Source organism: Macrobrachium nipponense, chromosome 5 (assembly GCF_015104395.2).
Source record: "Macrobrachium nipponense isolate FS-2020 chromosome 5, ASM1510439v2, whole genome shotgun sequence".
Classification (NCBI taxonomy): Eukaryota; Metazoa; Arthropoda; class Malacostraca; order Decapoda; family Palaemonidae; genus Macrobrachium; species Macrobrachium nipponense.
The window spans coordinates 54,523,458-54,550,005 of NC_061107.1; the positions used below are offsets into that span (position 1 = coordinate 54,523,458).

The 26,548-nt window shown below is 34.7% G+C and overlaps 1 protein-coding gene across 2 annotated transcripts in view; it reads left to right on the plus strand.

Moving 5' to 3' along the window:
- The first annotated feature begins 1,662 nt into the window (after window positions 1-1,662).
- Window positions 1,663-26,548, plus strand: part of LOC135215335 (aromatic-L-amino-acid decarboxylase-like) — a 122,877-nt gene continuing 97,991 nt past the window's right edge. The window contains exons 1-2 of one of the 2 annotated variants that reach the window (XM_064249896.1): window positions 1,689-1,820; window positions 2,820-2,912. The gene's annotated coding sequence lies outside the window, so the exon portion shown is untranslated. Of the gene's footprint in view, window positions 1,821-2,819; window positions 2,913-26,548 lie in introns of both variants that reach the window. The other variant, XM_064249895.1, reaches the window with a different exon arrangement.

Below are 26,548 nucleotides of genomic sequence, written 5' to 3' on the forward strand. Positions count from 1 at the left end.
TAAATAGATGAGCCTCTGCATTGCTTTCTTATATCCCTACTTTTCTTGCCCATAGAGACTAACTATCTTACAGGTCATTGAATGCATCTCACGTGCTGCACTATAGGCTTTGCCAAATGGGGTTTCCAGCCGCCTTCTGGCCCTAGGATGTTCCACTGGTTGCTTTCTTCATTCTTGCCGTCCATCAGGGCCAACCGTTACCTTTAAGTTTTCTCTCAGTGCCAATTTAAGGTCTTCATACTTTATTTCCTTTATTTTCTGGATTTCTTTAGCTTGCTGTCTAACATCTCTAACTCCCTCTCCTAATTTTTGCTTACTATCAGCTTCTTCCCACAAATACTTTGAATTGAAATTACGGAAAATAGTGCGAGAAATTCAGTGTTCCAAAAGAGTGCTTTGGCTTGGTACGACTCCTTTTGCTCATCCCACAGCTTTGCGCCTGACGCTAATGTCATTTCTTCTGGCCTCTCACATCGCCCTTTCCATCAAGATGTCGAACAGTCATGCAGACACCGCAACTTGGTCACAGACCCACTTCTATAACGAATCGGTTACTCTTACATGTATGTACTTCTACGTATACATTTGAAACGTGGCGGTGAAGTACAAGGAACGAATCGTCACTCCTAAAGACAAAGGACGCTAGAGGTTACGAAAATCCAAATGCAAGGTACGAAAGTTCAATGTGTGATTCAAAACGAAGTCTTATTCTCCTTCTTTCTCTCTTCTTCTTCGGCCACGAATAAGAATCGAATGTTTTTCCTTCATAAGACGAAGGGGGATCCCGTGGCTGCGTCGCTGTGATATGACACCTTTATCCAACCGATCATTTTCCTGAGTTCACGCTTGTATTAGTTTTTATTCGCTTGATAAACTGTCCCTAATCTGTCGTATCATTTGTGTTAGTTAGGAAGTGGAAATGTCTTTTTATAACCTCTAATTTTGTCAATTTGTCTATTTATATTCTATTAACTGCTCGTCGTAAAGCCATCAGAGTCGTAATTCCGATAAACCACTGGTAGAAATAACGATTCATTTGAATACGAGAGATCTTTTTCCTTATTGTACCAAGCTTTCGACTCCCATTAGTTGGGTTATAAAAGATTTTTAGTGACTGTAAAAACTTGTATATACATACGTAAGTATACATACACACACACACACACACACACACACACACATATATATATATATATATATATATATATAATATATATATATATATAATATATATATATATATATATATATATATATGTATATATATTATATATATATATATATATATATATATATATATATATATATGTGTGTGTGTGTGTGTGTGTGTGTCTGTGTCTGTGTGCGTGTGTGCGTGTGTGTGTGTCCCCCCGCGCGTAGTGTACACTAATTACAAATACTTTAAGAATTCAAGCTTCCTTTTCCTCTCAGTTATTATCATAATTATTGTTATTCATGTGAAGAAATATATTGTTATACATTACCATTGAAAAACCCTTGACACTGAATAATAAGATAACGGACTTTACTGTTTGGGGGTTACGGAAGGGGCTGGCCGTTTGGGGTACCAGATAAGGGGTATCTGGCATCTCCCCGACCTCTAATCTGTATCGAACCAGAGGCAGCCTCTCTCTCTCTCTCTCTCTCTCTCTCTCTCTCTCTCTTTTCCTGGGCCCTTTCATAACCAGCTTTCAACGCACAGTGTAGCTCTGAGCGTCGCTGGGTTGGTACAATTCGTCCCCTCTTTGTCCTTACTCTCTCTCTCTCTTTCTCTCTCTTGTCTGCTCAGATCGGCCTTTGTGTTTCTGCTAACGAAATAAGGTAAGTTAATTTTTATGCTTGAAGAGCTTCAACATTCAGTCAGTGTTATCTTTTTCATATTTTGATATACGTATATAGTACAGTTATTGTCATTTCATGTGGTGTTTGGCATAGGATTCTTAGCCTTACAAAAAGGTATTTCTTTGTATATGATGACTATGTCATTTTCTGAACATGTTATGAACGAAAGGATCCTTACCCGCATTATAAGTAAGAGAAGAACCTTATCAAATCATTAGAAATCTGCGCGTGGATCGTGTCACTTTGCAAGCTGGCTAAACTGTCATTAGTGTGTGAACATTTGTAAAAAATGTTGTGTGGGACGCTAAGGTCTCCAGCGTTGGATGTAATCAGTAGGAAATTTAGTGTACAATATTTTAACAATGTAAGATACACCCATAGATTACCAGAATTCACTTTCACTCTCATTTTATCGAATTGGCCGTCAGTGCTATCAGGTCATAACTAGAGTCACGATGCTTAGGAGAATTTCGTTCTGAACTTCGCTATAAACCGTTGAATTACCTTAATGTTACACACATATGCACACACACACACACACACACACACACACACATATATATATAATATATATATATATATATATATATATATATATTATATATATATATGTGTGTGTGTGTGTGTGTGTGTGTGTGTGTGTTACATGGTGGATTTGAGGAAAACTCAGTTTCCCATTTTACTTCTTTAATTGTAAAAGGTGGTAAAAATATGGGGTTGCTCTCTCCGACAACGTCTCCCATAGAATCCTCTCGAAAATTTCGACTCCAGGCACACAGTTCTGGTTTTTCACAATTGTCATAAAAAATTATTAGAGTATTTCTCTAAAATGATATTATGGACCTTGACAACAATACTCAATGTTATTTTCCATTCACGAGGACAGAGAATTTAACTCTTATTATGGGAGCAAAGATGACGTGATCAAATACCAGAAGTCTTTGACTAAAAAGTTATTACCTTTCACTACCTTTACAGAAAACCACCACACTTCCAGACTTTGTCATCAGAATTCTTTCCGCCAAGCTCATTTCAAACAAACATCTCCATCACGACTTAAGACTTAGTTATGTAGGTTTCTATATTACATTTATGCATACACGCATACATACATACATACATATATATATATATATATATATATATATATATATATATATATCTTGAGTGTGTATTGTGCATTTATGCTTTATATATGTTTGTGTGCACGCTTGTATGGGCATATTAACAGTTTTAAAGAATTCTTTATAACTTGAAGCAGGTTTAATTTAATATTTAGGGATCACTTCGATTTGCAATTATGGAAGGATACCACAAATACATACACGTCTTGAAGGTATCTAAAATGACAAAAATTCTGTGATCCTGACCGTCCGGCCATTTGTTCCAAAGTTAGATGGTTTCGTGAGGGCAGATCTCGTCTTGTGAAGACCGGCTATTCTTCCAATTATCGTTATCTCATTCCGTTATCTCTTTGACATATCTTGCAAATGCATAATTAGATACGTATAGACGTGGTTGTAAACAACTACGCTATATATATATATATATATATATATATATATACATATATATATATATATATATATATAATATATATATATATATAAAGCTACAAATATCCTTTAATATCCAATTCGCTCTACCTCGGAATTAATATATTTTCATATATGTTAGCCGAAGCGAAATTTTGAAGTTGATAATAATTTCGTCCTCGTAGATTTGAACAAGCACACACAGGAGAAATCAGGACTACAGTGACGTCTTACCGACTCGGCCATCAAGTGAGGACAAAATTATCAACTAAAAAATTCTCCTTCGGTTAACATATATGAAAATATATCAATTCCGAGGTAAAGCTAATTGGGGTGTTAAAGGGCATTTGTAGCTGAATGTATGCGTATGAATCAGGGTGATGTGATAATAATTCATATTAATATATATATATATATATATATATATATATATATATATATATATATATATATATATATATATATTCCATAGAAACGTAGATGTAAATTCACATAGTATTATGAATAATGGAATTATTGTGAATAAAAGCATTATATGATGTTCACGCTCTTCAATCTGTGGCAATAGTCTTAAAAATATCGTTCTTTTATGCATTCTTATTGCTGCATTTTTTTATTTGATTCATGCAGTTACACAACGTTCAATCCTTAACATGTACTTTATGCCCTTGTCGATAATGAATGACTTCATGACTACATTACTGACGGAAAAGTAACTTCCATCTTTATTTATCTAGCTAGATTTTTAATAGAAAATGGAAGCCAAACGCGCCATTATGAAATCTCGGCAAAAATACATTGGCTGTTCCTCCATTTTGATACGAAAGAGACAGTAATTCTATTCCAAGGCTCTTTTTTATTATCATCTTTCTCCTTTACTTGTCTGCAGCTTCCGGCATGGTAACCACCTGTTGTGCTTGTTGACCAAACCTGTTGAATACCTGTTGAGCCTTCGTGGTGCTTACTGTTACGAGTGTTCTTTTCCTTTCTTAGAAACCTATTTTTATTGTATCCTTATTAACATTTGTTTCTAACATTACCACTATTATCATCATTGGTGTGGCATCTGCTCCGCACAGAGCCACAGCAGCATTATTCGCTGCTTCTAGTTTTGTGCTCTACTTACTCAACATCATCATCATCATCATCATCACCGCTGATGCAAATGACATCTGTTGAATTTCGCCAGTCGTATCTTTCTTGACTTTACTTTCCACAAATCTCCACTCTGATCTCCCGCTTCCCATCAGGTAATTCTCATCCAAACATATCTTGATTTTCCAATTGGTCTAGTGTCCTCAAGTGGCCTGCTGAGACAATCATGTATTATTCTTAAAGGGTTTATGTGAACATCATCTGATGTGACTCCTAATATTCTTCTTCAAGCTTTATTTTCGAATTGACGGAATCTTTTAGGTATGATTTGAATTTCATACAGTGAGTAATGTCTGTACAGCAATACAGGTCGTATTAAAATTGCTCTTTATATTATCTATTTTATTCCCATACAAGAGAACATGTACTGATATCATCCAACCTCGTTTATCCTTTCTCCAACTATGTTACTACATCCCACTATGCGTACTGTATCCTAATTACTTCAATGTTTCATAACTTTCAGTCACCTCGCTATATTTGTGATTCATTCCGTTGGGCAAACTTTGTAAATCTTGGTTTTTTTCTTTCATGTGTGACTATCCTCGTGTGAGTCCCATTATATCCTAGTGTGGTATTTGAATGAAATTCGTTGAAAGTTCTTCATATGGCTTGAATGTGTCGTAAATTACTAATTTGCAACTTAACAAGATTTAGTTCTTAAGAGTCAGGAACTGCTGCAAATGCCGGATCTCCTTAGTCCGGCCCATCTCTTGAAGAATCTGACCATATTGCAGCTAGCAGGATTGGATGATAATGATGCTAAGTGGACCTAGCTCATTACAGGGGTGGAGTATTAATTTTCTGTAGAATGTTGCTATGGAACGTGATGCTGCCAAAACCGATTTTCCAAGCCCTGTATGTCTGTCTGTGATGTTTTCCATCTTCAGGTAAGGGATTGTTGGATGACGATGAGGAAGATATAATGTAACAGCTAGAATAAAGATGCTTCAATCATTTTATAAGAGCGCACTAAGATTTGGGGTAGGCAGAGACTCTTTAGAAGAAAGCGAATAAAATCTGTGAGTGATGGGATGAGCAGATGAATGATGCAGAGAAGGAAAAATAAAGAGATAAGAGGAAAATGTGAAAACATGGCTGTAAAAGTTATGGAGAAAATTTAAGATTAAATGAGAATGACACATAACAAAAAATGTATGAGAAATGGCTAGAATTAAAAGGTACACAAAAGAGATTAGAATATTGAGTTTGTAAAATTCCAGGATTAGGTCATATATAGGCAACAGGGAATGTTTGTGGTTAAAGCCATGTACAAAGAGTAAATAAAAGTATAAAGTGGTAGGATGAGCCTTATGATTAGGGGAAAAGTAGATTATTTTAGAGTGTAATTGAATGACTAGAGAAAAATAATTGCAGGTTTACAAAAGGATGAATGAGGTAGTTGGGCAGAAAATAAGAGATGAAGAGAAGACAAGTAATAACAGCCGAGGGATAAACGTGAACAAGCACTGGTGGTAAAAGTGATCTATGGGAAAAGAAATTTAGTGCTGCAGATAAGTAGAATATACTTCAGTTTGTGATACAAACATGAAATTAGGCACAAGTGTTAATTTTAACCCGTTCTTTTAAAAATTCTTGATGTCCATGCAAAATTTCAATATGGCTGCAATTTTTCAAGATGGCTGCTAGTTGTTTTGATTTCTGAGTAAATCATTGTTGAAATAAATACATCAATCATTATTCAGGTAATGTCTTCCTGGGTAGAACAGTTAATTAAAAATATCACCAGAGCTCCTACTACTATATTTACCATTGTGATAAAGATGGTGTACAAAATGACTACCATGAAACATTTTGCTTGATAACTGCAACTAAAAAAGATAGAGACATGAATTTTTTTATCTATGCCTACATTTCTAGAATTTCTATTGGGCTATTATTAATTTTACATCTTCGAAAGGGACCCCATAATACTACTGAAAAGTATACAGGCACAAGACTACAATGGAGTATGAAAACAAAGTATCTTATCTATGTTCGAGCACTGTCTCAGTGTCTTTTTTAAAGCTTGAAATGAACACCAGATTTTAAAGATGCATGGAGTCACCCTTTAGTGTGACGAAATTCTCATTCAGATGTATCTGAAGCATCATTGGAAATATTATAGTTTCACCTCATATTATGATTACCCTTCACATTTGCAGCTACACAAAACTGTACATGTAATTCCAAGCCTGCACCTTGCACCCACCACAGCAACCGGTGATGTACATTTGCTCCTTCCTTCTGTTTTGAGAAGCAGTTGTACTGCAGGATCTGAGCAATAGCCAGGTTTGACTTTGATGAGCCAAACCTTTGCTGTGACTTTATATCTGTGCCATGCTCGACCATACTAGTGAAATGAAGCAGACTTTGAGGCATGGCATCATTGATGCATCCTTCACAAAAGGTGGCGTCAAAACTGGACTGATGATCCAGAATATGCTTCCTCAGTATTTTTGCTGCTTTAGCAATCTCAAATGTACCTGAGTAGTTAGATGCCTGAGATAGGACTAAAGCTACATCTTTCAACAAGGCAAGAAGCACACTCCTTCCTTTCTTGAGTGCTTTTAATTCAGGGATTTTTACTAGCAATTTGTCCTTTAATCTTTTTGTATTTACAGTGGGTGAGGCAATGCTCTATTGTTCCAGGCATTGCTGGTATAATTGGAATATGTCTGCAAGAGGAAATATGGCAGGACCATCCAAACTCAAGCTGGTTTCAATGATCCAGCTCTGATAGAACCGGTGGATATACATCGGTTTTTCACTGTGACATTGTTCTTTCTCAAAATTTCTAAGATGGGACCTTTCCCAATTGTAAAGGCCAGTGAGACATACATGATGGTATTTCAGATCTTGTACAATTGCAGCACCTGCACCTAGTTTTGCCAATAATTTACTATTCATTAACTGTGTGAGTGCACTCACATAGTCTTCTGTTGAGATTCATGGTCATTACTTGTCGAAGATCTGATACAAGTGCCACATTTTCACAAATAATAAATGCCTCATTGTCATGATTTATTCGACACTGTTTAGCGAGCTTTTCCTGTAGTTCACTACCTTCAACAGTAGATCTTTGCTTTCTTGTACGATCAAGGTTTGCATTATTAAACAGGACCCCACAGCCCTTGTGAGATTTTTTGTCATGTTTTGTTGCAGTGTTGCTCTAACGCCACTGCCTTCATCCAGCCTTGCTGGGCCAAAGTTAAGCAGCATTTCACTAATCTCCTGGAGCAGTGGCACAATGGTTGAAATCATTACTTACCCATCATGTTCACAGTTATGATGTTCAAAGGCCAAAGGTGAAGTTAGACCTTCTTTTTTCTCGTCTTCCTAGCCAAGACATTTGCTCCACTCAGTCTTCCTTTTGCCTGTGATTGAATTTATACTTGCCATTATAAGCTCTTGACTAAGGTCAAAAAGGCTATCCTTTTACCATCTTAAGCTGATATGCACATTGATATGTGATACAACTAGGTTCGGTCACCTTACACCTAGCCCGATCACTTATCCAGTGCCATTTAAGTCATGTGTGATCTGTACACCATCTAGGTAAGTACATGAACAAGCAATGTAGGCCCCACTTACCCTTGGCTCAGCTCTCTTGTGTTGGCACCTCCTGTCAATTCAGGCTCTGCTGTCTACCAACTATATTATATATATATATATATATATATATATATATATATCTATATATATATATATATATATATATATATATATATATATACTTTCAGTTAAGCATATATGAAAATATATTAATTCCAAGGTAGAGTGAATTAGATATTAACCCTTAAACGCCGACTGGACGTATTTTACGTCGACATTTTTTGTCTCTCGGGTGCCGACTGGACGTATTTTACGTCGACATACAAAAGTTTTTTTAAAAATTCGCGGAAAAATACTTTTAGGCCTACCAGCCGAAAACTCTTGAATCAGGCGCCTTGGGGGATGCTGGGAGTTCACGGATCAAGGTGTTGTTTTGTTTACAATCGTTACGCAGGCGCGCAAGCGCGAATTTCTTTCTTGCCGCACTAAAAAGTATCTGTGACACATCTCGGAAATTATTTCGTCACTTTGACATAATTTTTTTACCATTTTAAATTAGCCGTTACATGGACTATTATATATGAAAATGTGCGCATTTGTATGTAGAATACAACAAAAAAATACTCATGATTGTAGCTTTTATCAGTTTTGAGATATTTTCATATAAATAACGATAAGTGACAAAATTTCAACCTTCGGTCAACTTTGACTCTACCGAAATGGTCGAAAAACGCAATTGTAAGCTAAAACTCTTATATTTTAGTAATATTCAATCATTTAACTTAATTTTGCAACTAATTGGAAGTCTCTAGCACAATATTTCGATTTATGGTGAATTTATGAAAAAACTTTTTCCTTACGTCCGCGCGGTAACTCTTCCGAAAATAATCATACATGCGATTGTGGTAATGTTTGCACCATTTTAAATTAGCCGTTACATAAAGTTTTATATATGAAAATGTGCGCAATTTCATGCACAATACAACTAAAAACAACCCATGGTTGTAGCTTTTATCCATTTTGAAATATTTTCATATAAAAAATGATAAGTGACAAATTTTCAACCTTCGGTCAATTTTGACACTACCGAAATGATCGAAAAACGCAATTGTAAGCTAAAACGCTTATATTCTAGTAATATTCAAGCATTTACCTTCATTTTGCAACAAATTGGAAGTCTCTTGCACAATATTTCGATTTATGGTGAATTTATGAAAAAATTAAAATTTTCTTTACGTCCGCGCGGTAACTCTTCCGAAAAAATCATACGTGCGATTGTGGTAATGTTTGCACCATTTTAAATTAGCCGTTACATAACGTTTTATACATGAAAATGTGCGCAATTTCATGTATAATACAACAAAAAATAGTTGAAGGTTGTAGCTTTTCTCATTTTCGAAATATTTGCATATAAATCACGATAAATAGAAAAAAAACCACGTTCGGTCAAATTTGACTCTACCGAAATGGTCGAAAAACGCAATTGTAAGATAAAACTCTTACAGTCTAGTAATATTCAGTCATTTATCTTAATCTTGAAACAAATTCGAAGTCTCTAGCACAATATTTAAATTTATGGTGAATTTTTAAAAAAACTTTCCTTCCCTCCGCGCGCGGATTCTCCGCCACAAATCTCCGAAATGCGTAAGTCCCATTCTCGGAATATTTGCTCCGTTTCATATTAGGCATTTCATAGAGTTTTATATATTAAAATGTGCGCAATTTCATGTAGAATAAAACTAAAAATATTTGAAAGTTGTAGCTTTTCTTATTTCCGAAATAATTGCATATAAAAATATATATATAAAAAAATTACACATTTGGTCAACTTTAACTCGTCAGATATGGTCGAAAACCGCATTTGTAAGCTAATATTCTTACAGTATAGTAATATTCAATCATTTGTCTTCATTTTGAAAGAAATTGGAAGTCTCTAGGACAATATTTAGATTTATGGTGAATTTTTGAAAAAAATATGTGTTTACGTCTGCGTGTTACGAATTCATGCATTATTTTGTGATAATATTTTCTCTGCGTTGCTTTTATTGTTTTACAATTTGTTATATACCAAACTGATTGCAATTTAGTGTACATTACAACGAAAAAAAAAGTAACTTGTTACCTTCAACCGTTTTGCGCACAGCGCGATTTGAATACAATTATATATGAAATTTCGTTTTTGCGCTATCATATATCGCATTATTCATATATGATAATGATAATTTTTTTCATTTCTGATGGTTGCATACTAAACTTCAGGCAATGACAAAAAAAGGAGCCAAAAATGAACTCTTAATCTTCAAAACTAAGCGCGCTATGATTTTTTGAAAAAAATATTTTTTCCGCTCCCGCGCTCACTCTGAAACGTCTCCGGCACACGGGAGACATTTTTTTTTTTACCGCTTCGGCGTTTAAGGGTTAAAGAACATTTGTAGCTCGATGTATGTATATGAATCACGGTAATGTGATATGACTTATATAATGGCTACGTGCTGTCATAAGCACTACAACACTACCGAGGTCGAGGTGGGTTAATGCTGGCTCCAAATCAGCGAATACCTGAGCGTGAAAGGTATTTGAGGGTGAGAGACGGCATTAACTTATACCCTCTTGCGGTGGTGGAGTGGGTAAATAGCTTCACTGACGTCCTGGATTTGTATGGTGTCCTGGGTTCGCGCCCGGGCGCCAACAATTCTATTATCGCCTAATAAAAATTCCCCTTCGGTTAAGCATATATGATAATATATTAATTCCGAGGTAGAGTAAATTAGATATTAAAGTACATTTGTATCTCGATGTATGTATATGAATCATGGTAATGTGATATGACTTATATAATGGCTACGTGCTGTCATAAGCACTACAACACTACCAAGGTCGAGGTGGGTTAATGCTGGCTCCAAATCAGCGAATACCTGAGCACGAAAGGTATTTGAGGGTGAGAGATGGCATTAACTTATAGCCTCTTGCGGTGGTGGAGTGGGTAAATAGCTTCACTGATGTCCTGGATTTGTATGGTGTCCTGGGTTCGCGCCTGGGCACCGACAATTCTATTATCGCCTAATAAAAATTCCCCTTCGGTTAAGCATATATGAAAATATATTAATTCCAAGGTAGAGTGATTAGATATTAAAGGACATTTGTAGCTCGATGTATGTATATGAATCACGGTAATGTGATATGACATATATATATATATATATATATATATATATATATATATATATATATATATATATATATATATATGTATATATATATATATATATATATATATATATATATATATATATATATATATATATATATATATGCAGAAAAAATATTGGGAAATGAAAATGGTAATACTTCTGATGACTCACCTGATAGTTCGATAACTGAATTACCAAAACTTCGAAGGTCTACCAGACAAAGTAGACCACCTGACTATTTTAGAATGTAAAATGATTAATAGTATTATGTATGTTTTGTATTATTTATTCAAAGCTATGCCACCATTTAATTATTGATTGCTTTATCCTTTTATTTGCTTTAATCTTTCATTCTTTTTCCCGAGGGGAAAAGGTGTTAGGTATTTATGTTTATAATGGAGAAATTCAGGGAAAGACAAAGGGACCTACATATGGTATTCATTGACCTTGAAAAGGCTTATGACCGAGTCCCGAGACAAGAGGTATGGAGGAGCCTGAGGGAGAAGATGGTGCCAGAGAAGTATGTGCGATTGATACAAGAATGTACCGGAATGTATTTACCAGAGTGAGGAGCAGTGTTGGGGAGACAGAAGGTTTTGAGGTGTGAGTAGGATTACACCAGGGGTCGGCTCTGAGCCCATTTATCTTTAACATAGTGATGGATGTTATAATAGAGGAAGTAAGGGAGACAGTACCATGGAACATATTGTATGCGGATGATATTGTTCTGTGTGCAGAGAGCAGGGAAGATCTGGAAGTGAAATTGGAAAGATGGAGACAAGTACTGGAGGACAGAGGAATGAGAATAAGTAGATCCAAGACAGAATATATGTGTACCACCACTGAGGGGGATGATAGAGAAAGTATTCAGCTTGGTGGAGAGCAAATAAGGAGAGTTGATAAGTTTAAGTATTTGGGATCTTTTGTTAACGCGGGAGGAAGTATGGAAGAAGAAGTAAAACATCGGGTACAGGCAGGCTGGAACAACTGGAGAGCGGCCTCGGGAGTTCTTTGTGACAAAAGAGTGCCGCTTAGGTTAAAAGGAAAATTTCACAAGACGGTGGTAAGAACAGCAATGCTGTATGGTACGGAAACAGCAAGCATGAGAAAAGCAGAGCAGAAGAAGATGGATGTGGCAGAAATGAGAATGCTTAGGTGGATGTCTGGGGTAACAAGAGTGGATAGGATCAGAAATGACTACATAAGGGGGTCAACTAAGGTGGTGGAAGTATCAAAGAAAGTGCAGGAGGGGAGGCTGAGATGGTATGGACACCTGTTGAGGAGAGATGAGGACCACGCTGGGAGACATACTATGGGGATGGAGGTGCAAGGAAGAAGAGAGAGACCAAGAAAGAGATGGAAGGACTGTGTGAGAGGAGACTTAAATGAGAAGGGAATTGATGAGGCAGAAGCACAAGATAGAAATAGATGGAAACGGCTCATCCGAAACGGCGACCCCATATAAAAAATGGGAACAAGCTGGGAAGAAGAAGAAGATATATATATATATATATATATATATATATATATATATATAATATATATATATATATATATATAAAATGTAATGGATGATTATCACTTACAGTACACCGTTCATTTCATGTTCGCCTTTTCATAAACCAAAAAGCTATAAAAATTGAACGCATTTTATTAAAATACCGACGTGCTCGTTTTTGTTTTCTTTTGTTTTTGTTTGTTAAATATCAGTCGTATGAAAGGACTTTCGGTCAGTGATCCTTAATCGTTGGAAAACGTTGTAATTTATAAATTTGGTAGTATCGTATCAATATAAGGCAGTATGCTCTCAGACTTCTCAGAGACGGAACGCTCAGGGAGTACTGTTGAACTGACCGGTGTTGGGGCCTGGCCAGGAAGGACTCTTATCTAGTATTGTCCTTAAGCAAACGTTGTAAACATTTATGTACTAAACACACGTGCATTATCGTAAATAACAGACATTTCACCTTATTATGTCGTGAAGACAACAGTTTCAGGTCATAATGCCATATTATTATTTGAAATGACAAAACTTTTAAAGAAATGAAACTTCGAATGGAAATAATCTTGAAAAATTTTCTCTTGCAGTGAATCAAACTAAATTGATTTTTGAATTTCCCGATGCCACAAATGGTTATAATATTCGAATATATATATAAAATATATATATATATATATATATATATATATATATATATATATATATATATATATATATATATATATACACACACACCAACACACACACACATATATATATATATATATATATATATATATATATATATATATATATATATATATATATATATATATATATAAATATATATATATATATATATATATATATATATATATATAATATATATATTCTTATAATATGAGTTTCGTAATGCAATTCTGGTTTTGGTAAGGCAAGTAATTCCCCTCAGAAACTGTGCATAATGATGCAAAATGTATATTTTTGTGTTCAAATTCCCATATTTAAAGATAACATGTTTACGTAATGTGTAATTCCTCATTGAAACATACATAAGGGGGAGAGAGAGAGACGGTAGTAGCATAACCCTCAAGAGAAGGTTCGTATTCACAACTTGAAAATGGCTGAGCCAGCTAATTTTTTAGCGTCCTAAGTGATTCGTTTGACGAATACAGTTGAACTATTCCTTCACATACCCGACCACGTAAGACTTGTACGCCTCATTGCATCAGATCCTTCAGGAATCTTCCATACAACGATATCATTTTATGTTTACTTGCAGTAATTAAAGATTCTATTGCTAGGAAACCATTTAATATCTCTAATAAATTAACGCTCATCTCTTTTGATTTGTCAAAAGAGGACTTATCGACTCGCAAGTAGTTAATTGTGAATTGGAAAATTCCATGACGTCACTGAGTGACATGATATGTTTTCGTCTCGAACTTGTATGCGATATAAGCATAAAGAAAGAACATTTCATTCCACTCCGAGATTTTGTGCGTATGGGAGGCCAATGTCTCTCTCTCTCTCTCTCTCTCTCTCTCTCTCTCTCTCTCTCTCTCTCTCTCACGAGATTTTGTTCCACTACCGTAATGTAACTCACGTTTTTGTATAAATTGGTCACTCGATATTACTAGCTCTGTGTAAATTCTTAGTAACATATTTGTTATTTGTGGAATCTGAGCATAGTGTTGTTATTTTTGTGTGGTGCCACAAAAGTGTTGAAAATGGTAACAGGCCTTTCTTTTTGAAAGAAACTGCAGCGACTGAAGGTATTATACTTTACAAATATTTTGAAGTGCACTTTAAGGTTTTGTTTACAGTGTTTTGGATAAAATTGTTACTTTTTATGCATTTTTCTTTTATTTTTTCTTTTAATGTTTGTACTCTTATTGCTTTTACTGTTTTTCATATTATTGTGTTTTTATATTCTCATTTCGTTTAATTAATTTGAATATTTCTTATTGTATAATCTTTTACTTATTAATTAATTTGCATTCAATTAAATTTCTTTCCAAATCTGATTATTGCATTATAATTTGAATTAAATAATTTTCTTGATAAAACTATTGTTTAATTATGTTTAGTAATTGATTCAAGAATTAATTAAACTTTTGTTTTCAAGTAATATCAAATTTCCCTAAGATTGTGAATTTCACTTATAACTTTTGAATTTAGAAATAAATTTTTGTATTTAAAATTTTTATGAGCGTATCATATACCACCAGTATTAGTATTAATATTTAATTTAATTTTGTTTGGGTAAAAACACAGATTGGTAATTGTGCCATTTTCCTCAAGCGAATTAGAACCAGGTAAGTACTTAAGACTTAAAATTGTTGAAGGCGTGAGGCCCTTTAATTAAGATTATCACACACCTGTTTTAATGAACTTAGTCTGATTTTTACTTGATTAATAAGTTCTATAAGGGATCACTGTTACCTTTAGAGTATTCAGTCATTTGGTATTTGTGATGAAGGTTCAGGTATCTGGCTGTTGTGAGGTAACTAGCAACCAGGTACTTGACCAAACCGTGCACCAAGTATAAATGGTGTCCCTGACCCAGGATTAAAAGTGCCACTTTCTCTAACAAGTACAAATGGTAAGTTTTGTAACCAGATACTCGTCACTTCGTCACAATATATATATATATATATATATATATAATATATATATATATATATATATATATATATATATATATATATATATATTGTGACGAAGTGCCAAGTTACCTCACAAAAGCCAGACACCTGAACCCTCATCACAAGTATTAAACGACTGAATACTCTAAAGGCAACAGTGATCCCTTAACAACTTACCAGTATTGCAGAAAAATCAGACTAAGTTCATCAAAACAGGTGTGAGGTAATCTTGTAAGTAATTAAATTAATCAAAGGGCATCACTCCATCAACAACTTTAAAAGTCTAAGTATTTCCCTGATTTCAGAAGTCTAAGTACTTCCCTGGTTCTAAGTCACTTCAAGTAAATTGAAGGAAAGCAAATCAATTACCACTCTATGTTTCTACCTATTATCAATATAATCAAATGCAAATATACTGGTTATAAATGAAATACTTATAAAAATTTTAAATACAAAAATTTATTATTAAACTCAGAATTTATAAGTAAAATTCACAATATCAGGGAAAATTACTGTTACTTGAAAACAAAGTAAAGTTTAATTAATTCTTGAATCAATTAAGTATAATTAAATCAAAATTAATTTATCACAAAATTCAAGAATTAATTCAATCAAAATTCAAAAGTGTTAGGCAATAATTGAAAATTAGAAATTAATTCACAAATGCTAAACAATAATAAAACTTGAACAGAATTCTAAGTAAATGCAAATTAATTCACAAGTGTTAAATTTAATTAAATGTGCAATGATTAAGCTATGAAAAGAACTAAGTCAATTAAATTGTGAATGCAAATGAAAATATAAAATAAAAAGGCACACTTTGATAAGAAAATGAACAAGTGCACAAACACTGGAACAAACACAAAACAAAACTTCGCAATATGTAAAAGTGTAAATCTTTTTCACTCAAAACATTGTAACCATCAGTTTTTACCATACCTTCGTAACCATCTGTTATTAGTTATTAGTTAACCACTGTTCCTATCAGTTATTAGTTTCTTACCAAACCATCATAACTATTAGATATTAGTTATTAGTTAACCACAGTTCCTATCCGTTATTAGTTGCAACTAATAAAAATATAACACACTTTACCTTGGTATACCAACTTCTTTCTTTCTTGCTGCAGCTTGTATCACACTTTCACAAAAACCAGGCCCTGTTACAACAACAATGTTTGCTCAGATTCCACAAAAAACACTAAATAACACTAAATAAACTCTAAGAAATATCAAATATGACTCAAGTTACGAGTGACCAGTTTACGTTCCGTTACTTTAAGATCAAAAGTGCTATGCGATGGAGAGAGAGAGCGAGGAGAGAGAGAGAGAGAGAGAGGGAGATCTGATTGCCTCGCGGTTCTAAGATATAATGAATTCTCTTCCTTTGCGGAAACTGGACAGAGGAGATGACAAAACGTTTTGAGACAATAACTCGTCCAGAAGCTTCAAAATCTTATGCAATCTTACTCACAAAATGTGTAACTGCACATGGCTTAGACAAAGACATGCACGTACAAGACCAGTCTGTTAAAAAAAAGACATGTATTCGTCTCGATCGACTGAAGCAGAAAGGTCTTATCTCATACGATGACAGATTCTCAAAACACTAATGAAGATTTGAGCTCGCTTATCAAACGTGTTGACAGATTAGGAAAGCAAACGGATCTCGCAGACCCTCTAATCTCACAGTGCTGACATAAAAGGGAAACAATCATAGTTTCGAACGGACAAAGAAAATCTCTCTCTCTTTACATTCTACGTTATATATATATTCTTTTACAATATGTTATGCGAAATCTGAACACATTTAAAACATCCTATCTCTAAGCTATCTAGGAATCTGAAAAAATGTTGCACAATTCTACATAACATTTCACAGAGGGGAAATATGCATTTTGAAAGTAGCAATATATAATATATATATATATATATATATATATATATATATATATATATATATATATATATATATATATATATATATATATATATATATATATATATATATATATATATATATATATATATATATGTATATAAATCATATCACATTACCATGATTTATATACATATATCGAGCTACAAATGTCCTTTAATATCTAATTCGCTCTACCTCGGAATTAATATATTTTCATATATGTTTAACCGAAGGGGAATTTTTTTAGGCGATAATAGAATTGCCAGCCGACGGGCACAAACCATCGACATCTTCAATTCCAGGAGTGGCAGTGAAGCCTTAGCCCACCCCGCCACCGCTAAAGCTTCACTGCCAGTCCTGGAATTGAAGATGTCGATGGTTCGTGCCCGTCCGCCGGCAATTCTATTATCGCCTAAAAATTTCCCCTTCAGTTAAACATATATGAAAATATATTAATTTTGATGTAGAGCGAATTAGATATTAAAGGACATTTGTAGCTCTATATATATATATATATATATATATATATATATAATTATATATATATACATATATAGATTGTTGGTTCACCGTAATCACTGATTAACTGCTCTGCTGCAAAGGCATTAAATTTGAGCCAAGTCATTGATTTACATAAATCAACTATAAACCCAGAACCTAACAGTGTGGCACGCAACAATATATAGATTTAATATATATTTCATATATATATGTTGTTGCGTGCCACACTGTTAAGTCCTGGGTTTATAGTTGATTTAAGTAAATCAATGACTTGGCTCAAATTTAATGCGTTTGCAGCAGAGTAGTTAATCAGTGATTACGGTGAACCAACAATCTGGCAGCAACCAGAACAGTAAGGTAATGCAGTGAAAAATGTACTGGTCTACCAAAACTGGTTCAAGAAAAACTATTTGATTTCGGTAAAATAAGGTATAATTTCACTTAAAATGCAAAGATGTTACAGGGGCTTCTATAGAACCCTGTGGCACTGTCTACTGTGTTGAATAGGTTATGAAGACTGACTAGTGCCACACTAGTTATGAATTGAGGTAACTAAATAACTAGAATTGACTTCCAAGATTACCACATTCTAAGAGTAGGTAAGATTTCCTTCGACAAGTCTGGCATAGAACAGCAGGTAAATGCACCACTTTATACAGAACCTATGATCATTTGGGAAAATGATACACTTGGCATAAGTTTTAAAGACACTGTTGCTTGACACACAGATAGACACCACAGGACTGTTGGTAAATTTACCAGACAAAGTTGTAATGATTGAAGCAAAAAATTTGCAAGAAATTACTCTACTAGTGGTGTAAGCGCAAAATCAAATTGATCTAATTTGCACTATGATTTCAAGCCGAGATTTACTCAAATATGCTTGGCACGAAATATAACCGATCACTGATAAAAAATATGGCTATATTACTTCACTTGTAATAGAAATATATATGTCACTAAAATGAAAGGTCACTGTTTACTGGAATATAATAGGGAGACAAAATTCAAAATGGATTGAGGATCTGGGAATAAGATGGTGATTTTAGGAATAAGGACTGAGCTACAGACACTGATAGTTAATTGAAAATACAGTTCTCGGCACTTTACCTGATGAGTCAGTGGACTTCAACTCACGCTACCAATGAATGGAGTTGGTAGGTTCCGACTGGAGTAGACTGGTCACACAAGGATTTTTTCACTGTGCCATTGACACTTTTTATGACTTGATCAAGGCAATTTTTTTTTAGTTTTTTTTAAGTCAGCTTTATCTAACATTGCGATACTATTTGACTTATAAGCTATTGTGATTTTAATTGTATTGTCTTTTTTAAGACCAGTCAATTTGTTATTTTCATGACTAAAATTGGCAGCTCCATAGAAAATGCCTTTCATAATGTTAACATGTTTTTGAGGAAGATCACAATATTTTTCTAATTTACTTAGGGATGACGCAATTGTTAAAGCAGAGGGTCTACTCGATATTCATTTGTTTAATTGATAAGTTTACAACACAGTAATGACATGCACTATTAGTCCAATCACTGCTATCAATAAGATATTTTAGTTTTTGTCCAGTTTCTTAGTTAGGGCATCTGTAGTCCTACATAGTTTTTCGTAAATTTCTTGTCACCGCACGTCCTTCCAATCAGCTGGGATAGAATGATTGAATGAGATCATGGTTTTTTTCTAACCCATTGAATTTTTCCTTATCTTCTTGCTTGGAGACTGCTATTCGGTATTATAACATCATGGTACTGAATTTATTGAATGGGTGGTAGTCATATATTCTTAACCGGCCTAGTAGCAAGGATTTAGGGAGTACTTGTTCAGGCAGGCACTTCTTCAGGAACTTTAGTTGAATATGGTCGAATGCGCAGCCACAAGAGACTTGGAGAAGGTAGTGACTACACATCTCAAAAGAAGAAACTGGATGGAGAAGTAAACGTGGCCCTCATTAGTATGTATAACTGAATCACGAAAATTTGGAACATGATATAAATATAAATAGGAATATATAAATAAAGGCAAAATCGACAAAGGAAAGTGAAACAATGGAGTAACTGTGGTCACTCCAATGTTTCACTTTCCTTCGTGGATTTTGCCTTTATTTACATATTCACCACATTCTAAATCTTCGTGATTCAGTTATATACACTCATACACATATTACAAGAGTCAAAATGACCCTCGTTTAAATAATTGGAGAGAACTCCTAACTGGGAATGAACTTACTCCTGAGTGTTATCGTCTCTTCGGACGTTGCTCCTGTAGCTAGCTGAAAATCAATTATCAAAACCCTAGGCGAATTGAAACTCCCGCTATTACAAAAATATAGTCTTTATTTCCCATAAACATGAAAATGTTAAGGAACATCCCAAAAATTGTTAAGCTACCATTACTCTTCCCGAAATCATATTTAAGTAAGTACCCCTCGTATCTTTATCTGTCTGACTATTCATAGTCTTTATTAATAAAAGTCAACACAAGCCTAGAGAACACATTTTTCTAAATGGCGACTTCGAATCCATCTGAAAAGAGAATATATTTATCAAACAATGAAATGTTAAAGTTCGTCAATAAATGAGTGTCGCATCGCACTTCCCTTCCTCTAGAATGAACTCAATGTCATTACATAAAAGTATTAACTCTTCAAAGTCTTTCACATTATTTTTTCTGACGGATCTAATGCTTCCCCTACACCAAAGTCTCTTGTGACCACTACGACAGTTTGTTGTCTAATTGCCCCGTCTATTCACATACTAGGGATTATATCTCATTCACTGTTCTAACCATCGCACGATGTACGCCCACCAACAGACGTACGGATACATGCATGCTAGTCTATTCCCATGTACACGATCGCCTAACGCACGTACTTGGTGACCTGAAATGACCTGAAGTAACGTTTCCTTGTGGTTTACCTCATATCTCTGGAATGCACTCGCATCTCGTCGTCACACGAACCGAGTGTTTTCGCCTTGTTTTTCATATCAGCATTTTGAGGAATCCACTGTTTTGCACCTGTCTCTGACCGGTTATCAACCCCATTTATTTCAATATATATCCTTTTTCATGTCTAACCAGCGCCTTAAGACACACACACACACACACACACACACACACACACACACACACACACACACACACACACATATATATATATATATATATATATATATATATATATATATATATATATATATATATATATATCTATGAACATCCATTTTCGACCCTCTTTTCATTTTTTTATCTATCAAATTGTGAAAACTGAAAGAATATTTTAAAGGAATAAAGTACTAGAACAGGAGATGTCAAATCCAGTAAATATGACCCCCATCTTGTTTTGACCGTTTGGACCACCATGAGAGACTATTTTGAGTCAAGCCCCGTCTACCTCGCAAATGTGATTTAAGCAACACTCCACACCTGCATTGTTGGACGTCACTGCCGGCCATATACCAATTACCTAGAAGGGTCACTTGACTCACTTGCACTTACTGGAATAGAACCCCCCTTTCTATTACCCTCCTTTGTACTTAAGTCACCAGTCTAATTTTACAAGAAGCCATTAGTGGTTAGTTGATCTCCAACTCGTGAAAGTTCACATGTTTCGATGACCTGTCCCTTCTTGCCTTCTACTTGACCTCTTTCCTTCACTATTGTTATCAAAACCCTTCCACCTCTGCCCACACACACACCTGCATGACCATCAGTAGTCGTAAACCTCTTGACCCACAGTAGCCTCTGCTGGTGTTCAATTACCTTTTTCAGGTAATAAACAAGGATTGTCAGTAAAGATGAAAGCATCCTAAGAGAATCACGCTGGCCTGAACCAGAAGTGACTGGCTCTCCTTTCAACTTGACACTGTACCATACTGTACGTAAGCGGTGTCACGCTCAGTGACTCGGCCTGCTGCTCTCTCCAACTTTCATCTTGTCGCTTTCCTGTCCAGCTTCTACTTGAACTTACTATACAAGTATCCGCCTTTAATGCTCTATTGTGAGCCATCTTAGAAGTTCTTATATGATGCTACCTGATGAGAAAAATCTGTCTGTCCTTCGGTGAAGCCTGAAAGCAACCCACGTCCTGCCGGCACAGTGGCCCTGACTACCCCCATCCTGTCCATGGACTAAAGTAACTGAACTTGGAATTTGTACTGTCAGCCATTCACCTCCTGTTCCTGGCACTCACTGCCTGTTTCAATTGCTTTTTCTATTCCTATTCCTTAACATTCCTGTCCCCATCAGAGACTTGTGTAAGCACACAAATAATTGTGAAATTGTTTTGAAATAGCAATCTTCATTTATGCTACCAGTTCGCTATACACATTACAATAATGTAACATTAAGTTAAAGTAATTTGTATACATTTGCTATTTACTTATTTTAACTTCTCATTGGACTTGTCTATATCAGCGTAGTCTACCTCATTGTGCCCCTTCTCCTATAGTTCAATAGTGCCACTCAACGTACTCTGCCAGTGCCAATCTTGTGTTGAATCCCAGGATACCAGCGAGAGCAAAGGCTTGATTACAGTGTTCCATTGTATAGTGTTACTCACTTTTGTTAGTTTTAGGTCCTAGATCCTCACATTAAATGTTCTTGTTTGCAAGTTGTTGGCACATTTGCTGTTGCTATTGTACATAGTAGTGTCAGTCTTACGAGTGCCACGGATCCGCATAGCACTCCTGTAATCATATCTCCTGATAAACCTTATTGAAATAATAATTCATTTATTGACAAATTTTCTGAATAAACCAGATATCTGGTTATGATACTTACCATTCATGAATTCAATGTTGCATAGAGTTACCTCACAGCAGCCAGACACTTGAGCCTTCTTAATAAACCAGATTTTTCTTAATAAACCAGATATCTGGTTATGACACTTACCATTCATAAATTCAATGTTGCATAGAGTTACCTCACAGCAGCCAGACACTTGAACCTTCATAACAGATAAAATACGACCGAGTACTCTAGAGGCACCAGTGATCCATTAAAAAGCCAATTAACCATGCAGAAAATCAAACTAAGTTCACTGAAACAAGTGTGAGGTATTCACATAATATGATTACGTTAATCAAGGGCATCACTCCAACAACAACTTTAAAAATATAAGTATTTCCCCTGTTCTAACTCCCTTCAAGAAAATTGAAGGAAAACAGCACAATCTATCACTGGGTCTGTACACAAATTAAAATCCTATCACTGATGGTCAATAAATGAAACAATGTTATATAAATTTTAAATACAAAACATTTATTCTTAAATTTAAAAAAATCATAAGTCAAATTCACAATCTCAGAAAAATTTACTATTACTTGAAAGCAACACAAAGTTGAATAAATTCTTGAATTAATTATTATTAAACAAAATTATAACAATCAATTTATCAAGAAAATTACTTAATCAAAAAGTTAAATCGTTCAAGAAAAATTTAAACTGTTAAGAAATAATTAAGAATTGAAGAGAAATTGCTGGTATATTAAAATTAATTCTCAAGTGTTGAATTTACCACCAAATTGTGAACAAAACTAAGAAACAGTAATGCAAGAATCACACTTAAAAAAATTAACAAAAGACACAATAAACTGAAATGTGAAAAACTGAAACTACTTCACACTAATAAATATCCTAAGTATTATTAAGTGCACTTAAAACTTGTAATATTACTTTACCTTTTACCTTAAATAATTGGTCTTTTTTGCTGCAGCTGCCAAATTCACTAAAACCACTTGAAAAGCCTGTTACACATTTTTACATTTTCTTTAGCTGATAGGTAAGATGGGTGAAAGAAGAATAAGGGCAGTTAGCTATCCTTGTACTATTAAAAAATGTCTTGTGAAAAAGTAATAGATAGGATTTACTATGTAAACATATTGCCGAATGATTATGATAGGTTAATATTAAGGTTACAATTAGAAAATTTTGCTAAAAAGAATCATACTAAATTAAAAGATAAAATCTAAAATATGTAATCTGTACAATTCACCATGTTAATATAATCTACAATCAGTATCGTAATATCTTAATATTTAGGTCATAGTAAGAAAAATTGTACTCTTATCGCAATAAAATAGTGGATAAGCCACATACTGCATGTTTAGATTCTTCAAATAACCGCAATGCTGCTATTAGGAAATTTAACACATGCAGAGTGACCATTACAGGTCTTTACGGTACTGCAAAAATTTAAATTAAAGATTCCCAGCGCAACAATCAGTCTCCGAATGACCAAACGCTCTTTTCGTGTGGGAAATTCTGGTTCGTGACACACTTACCCGAAATGTATAGGTGACGTATCAGCATTTAGGAAAAGAGTTTTTTAATTATACTATCAAATTACTGTACAAACTTATAAATTCCTTTTAAAACGAGAGAGAGAGAGAGAGAGAGAGAGAGAGAGAGAGAGAGAGAGAGAATGTATCAGTAATATTCCACGATTTTAGAATAATAAGAATCTCTTAAAATGAGAGAAAAACTTAAATGACGTCACTTTCGATATATGACGTCATGGAGAGATCCTATGCAAAACGTTTTGGCCAAAGAGTAATGACGTATTCGATCGGGATACGTATGAGAAGCGACTGAATGACGCAACATTTGAATCATATTGGACAAAACAAAGACGTGTTCTGTACAAACTGCAGGTATCTAGAGTGATTGACTGTATACCAAAAAAGATGAGAAAAAAGCAAGCCTTCCTTAAGTGCACTTTATAATAATTAGGGTATTTATTAGTGTGAAGTAGTTTCAATTTTTCACATTTCAATTTATTGTCTTGTGTTAATTTTTTTAAAATGGGATTTTTGCGTTACTGTTTCTTAGTTTTTTTACACAAATTGGTGGTAAATTTGATAGTCTTATGCATTGTAGGTCTGCCTGTTTTATTTCAGGATGGCTATATAATAAACAGATCGGTTTGGGAATATTTAGCTAACAGTTCTAAAGCCTGTATCTTTCTGCACCGCTGCAGTTGACTAACTACTTCATGAGTAGGCTAAGATGCTGTCGCCATAAATCATGAAGTATGTATGAGATATTATCATAAAAAATTATAATCTGTAAAAATAAATATGTTGTTACTATCCTGACAAAACATGAGGTATTTTCATGGGGGTTTACTGATTCTGGATTATTGAGGTCTTAAACACTTTATTATAAAAAGCTCCAAGTAAGATGATTCTAAACGGTGAAAATATGTCTTTTCTTTTAGAGTTACGTCGGTAAATAAAAATCAGCAATAGTGATGCGAAATTATTTCAGTGAATTACCATGAAGAATAGATAAACACTTATTTTAGTGCATATTACAGTGGAAAATGGTAACCCAATTTGTCGTAGTCGAAAAGATAGACGGGTCGGCCGATTCCAGATAAAGGAATAAGATCACTGAGAAATTCAATTTCTTTTCGGGTCTTCCATTCCCATCGCCTTTCCTTCTCTCTGCCACCACCTCCCCCTATCCCGGTCGTTCCTGGTACTCACTTCCCCTTCCCCTTCCCCACTGGTGCTGAAACGTGCCACATTAGTCGCATCCCGCCTACGTCTTTCATGAGGGAAAGTTGCCAGATGCAGCTGACGAAAGGCAGACAAACGAAGCCTGTCAGGGTTGACCCAAGAGAAGCGGATTGGCAGAATATTTAGTCATGCCTGCTTTAAAGTCCATCACACAAAAGTGTACTTTTGATTTCGCTTAAATTTTGCAAATCAGTCTATTCGTCATAATTGTTAAAAAGCAAATAATAGTTGAGTATCCCTTTGCCACAGTATTATCAGCTTGCATTTTTTAATACAGAAAATCTCAGGTCACACAGTCTCTCCTGACTTTGTGAAAGAAATGGAAGTAATTCGAACATGAGTCAAAATCCCTTACCAATGAATATTATTCAAGATCAGCAGTAATAAACTTTGACATATAATATACACATTATGCAAACATTGAAACAGAGCATTGTTTAACTAAATGAGATTAAAATGTAACTTTCCACTGTGCTGATTGCAGTATTAATAATCTTCTTGACAAAATCTCTAAATACTATAGCTTTATAGTAATTTAAGATCAACTTTCAAAGTTGAACTATTGCTGTTTACCGCTTTTAAGTAACAGCAGATACTGCTATCTGAACTGCTATGACTTCTGCCTAACTTAATCATCGCTCTTACTTTCTTAGTATTTCCCACTAGCTTAGGAACTGCACCATGACTAGATTGTCATAATAAAGCGGGATCAGAATTATCATTAAGAAAATCAGCTTCATTTCATGAATTTTCAACTAATTTATTGGAACTCCTCACCATGAAATACACTGAGATAGTTGCGCACTGCCTCACGTCAGTACCTATGGCAAGAGAGAGCAGAGGCCACGGGCTTACATAAACACTCAGTTAAGAATATCCTATACGGAGATTTTAAGCAGTTGATCCATTCTTACTTTAGAAGTACTAAGAGGCATAACGCGCCCATTATAGTAAGATTGTCCGTTTTTACGCCAGAAGTTGCTTCGATGGTTGCTGTGCAGGCTAGTGTTTTGCTTCAATTTTCAGTTACGGTGTTCCACCCGTCTTGAAAGGGACGGAGACATAACGCCCATTAGGGGTGGGTGGTGGAGGGGGGGCAGGTAGGATGAAACCCCATTATAAACCATCATATGCGTCCCCACTGTAATCCTGCCAAGTTTCATGCCCAGTGGACCAGCCATTTGGCCGTAATT